Source organism: Silene latifolia, chromosome 1 (genome assembly GCF_048544455.1).
Source record: "Silene latifolia isolate original U9 population chromosome 1, ASM4854445v1, whole genome shotgun sequence".
NCBI classification, from domain to species: domain Eukaryota; kingdom Viridiplantae; phylum Streptophyta; class Magnoliopsida; order Caryophyllales; family Caryophyllaceae; genus Silene; species Silene latifolia.
In genome coordinates this window covers 87,732,473-87,735,670 of record NC_133526.1, presented here as the reverse complement: position 1 = coordinate 87,735,670, position 3,198 = coordinate 87,732,473, and the positions used below count along the sequence as shown (strand labels likewise).

At 34.4% G+C, this 3,198-nt stretch overlaps 1 pseudogene; it reads left to right on the top strand.

The window, feature by feature from the left end:
* Positions 1-2,786: 2,786 nt before the first annotated feature.
* On the top strand, positions 2,787-2,882 carry LOC141622253 (small nucleolar RNA R71; annotated as a pseudogene).
* Positions 2,883-3,198: the final 316 nt, after the last annotated feature.

Sequence of the window (3,198 nt, the reverse complement as noted above, 5' to 3'; positions counted from 1 at the left end):
TGGAAATATATAAGTTTGGAGTTCTTGTTTCATTGGTTTGCTTGGGTTATTATTATTTTTTTTTCATTGAGGATATCATTAAGCATTTGGGCATTATTATTTTTTTATTTTTTTCGTTTGATAATTTTTTGTTTTTCCCATTTTTCCCATTTTTCCCATTTGGTAACATTTGACATTAAGCACTTTGACAAAAAGAAGTGACCCCATATGTAGCAAGGGTACTTTTGGTAACACGACAAAATAGCAAACTTTTGGCTTTCATTGGCACATTGAACTCAACTTTGACAATTGTACTAGTTTTATACCTGTGTAACAAAATTGCATGGGATTATATATTCAACAATTTAATCAAAAGCATAAATATTAAAACAAAATTCCAAATAATTATAACTTAAAATACTAATATAATTATAGTTATCGATTTTTTTTTTGAAAACTATCCCCTCCATATATAGCTATGTAGGAATAATTAATTATACTTCAATATATACACTTTATAGTTGTACGTTAATTTTTTATAATACATTAATAAAAAATAATATAGTGTAAGGTATTTATTTAGAAAACGTAGGAAATAGAGTAGAGTTAATTAAAAAAAAAGTAGGAGAGATAGTAATTAAATGGGTATGAAGACTATAGTGGGACCCACTAAAATAAAAAAAATTTCAAGTCATGAAAATTATTAACCAATAGGAATGCAAGAAATAACCTGACTTTTATACTATGTAGATTAGCTCATTCCCTTTGGTAAAATGATATGGATGCTAAACAAGGATAGTAGGACGGTTGCATGGTCTAAAAGGTCACCTAGGAAGCCGATCACCAAGGAATTATCACATCACGGGGGTGAACGTAGTGGTCAAATACACGCCCTTGACTAGGCCTTAGGAAACGGATCGAAACAACACTAAATTACACAACAAAGGGTGTCTCAAGTCTATCTTAATAGGCAAAGTGCTAAGCAAAAAATTATGTACACCGGCCTATACATGCTTTTCAACTCTCCATATTAGGCACTTTCTAAAGGATTTTCAAATTTTTAGATGTTTTCAAAAATTTAGGAAAAATAAAACACAACGCAAGACATGTCATAAAGGTAAAGAATATAAACAAATACAATAAACATGTCCACAACAAAAACACCACCAAATTACTATCCACTCAAACTTCACAACACATATACACAATACCAACACCACCAATATCCACACACAATCCGACCACAACTACTCCATAACCAACAACAATAAACCTCCCCATACTTGAACTTGACATTGTCCCCAATGTCTAAGAATAAGGGAGGAAAAAAGAGAAGGTAAGTGAAGGATTTTACCGTTTCAAGCTCAACTTCGGCCATTCCACTAGGTGAAGTGATCTTGGTGCTTCTACGTCAACTCACCATCATCTTGTTGGTTCTTTGAGTTCACAAATGGTACCTACACACATTAAAACCAAACAAACACAAAACAAAGCAAAGAAAATATGTATAACAAAACATATCAAACACGTAAGTCATTTAAAAATCCCGTCAAAAATCTCATTAGCTTGTCAAATGAGGTGGACCAATCCTCACAAAAGTGGATATATGAAATCCAAAGAACCAAGCATGACAAATAGAAAACATAAGAGGTAACAAGGCTAACAAGCGACTTGTGAGAAACAATGTGCACACCAAATACCTGATAGTCACTCTAAGTCTTATCACTTGGTTTTAATACCATGTAAAGAGGGTTAAAGCTCTAAAATTCAACAATGACACTTTCCTTGTCATTCTCATCTTCTAACACCTCAATCAAAGTATTCTCAAGTGACAACTCTTTGATAGGATCCTCCCAATCCTCATCAATAATCATGAATGCATAACAAGGGCAAGAAGGTCAAGGGAAAGACAATCAATGAGAGTAATAGTCACCCATGATAAGATGGATAATATCAAAAGTTCCCTCCACGAATCTCTCAAAAATGGTTTCTCCTAAAGAGTCCACATCGTCATCATCCCATCTAACCTCAAGCCTTTCATTAAACATTTGCAAACTCTCTTTATCCCAAGAATCATTGAAAATACAACTCTCTTCAAAACATTCTTTAATCAACTCCTTCTCCACTACCTCATAATCCACCTCAAAAGATAATCTCTCAAACTCACAGAAACCAAATTACTCAAAACATTCACTAATAATATTATTTGGCTCATTCAACCAATCATGATCATCATCAAATTTCACCTTTTCCAACTTACAATACTCAACAACATTAACTAAGTGAGGTGTAGATTGGAATAAGGGGGTGTGAAAGCTCTCTTGGAAAAGGGTTAGGTGGTTCACAACAAGGGTCAAAGGCATGCATATCATCATTAACATCATTTATCACATTCAAATTCACAAGTGGTGGATATGCATAAGAAAGGCAAGCATTAGGGTCATCACCACAAGATTCATAAGACAATGTTAACTAATGCATAAATTCCACATCCATGGGGGAAGGAGGAACATGGTGATCATGAACATAAGGCACATCCATAGGAGAAGAGAAGTCCACATTTCCACTTATAGCATCAAACAAAGAATAATCATTACATTTAACACTACTTCGTGGTCCTCTCTAAAATATAGCCCAAATAGAATTCCGATCCTCATCGACACGAGGCATGTTCTCAATTAAATTTTTAGCCTTATCAACGCTCAACTTATCAAATGCCCCAACTCCGGATGATATAGTCACAAAGTTTTTAAGAGAAGGAAGCAAATTATCAAAGAAAATAAGCATGATTTGGCAAGTGAAATACCATGATGGGGACAAGCTTTAATTAAACCCTTAAACCTATCCCAAGTCTCACTCAAGGTCTCAAACTCACTTTGTCGGAAATTATAAATTTCACATTTCCAAAAGGCGGTTTTAGAGGGAGGGTAAAACTTGTTTAAAAAGGCTTGAGCTAACTCATCCCAAGTGCAAAAGGTACTAGAAGGTTGAGAATATAACCATCTCTTAGCTTCACCCTTAAGACTAAAGGGAAAAAGTAAGAGTTTAGTCATTTGGTCCGTTAATCCCTCCTTCATAACAAGATCACAATTCGCTTCAATAGTCTCTAAGTGGTCAATTGCTTCATCGCTCTCTAAACCACAAAAGACATCTTGCCGAATCAACCCAATAAGACCTATATCAAACTCATAGTCAACTTCCACAATCCTATAGATACCT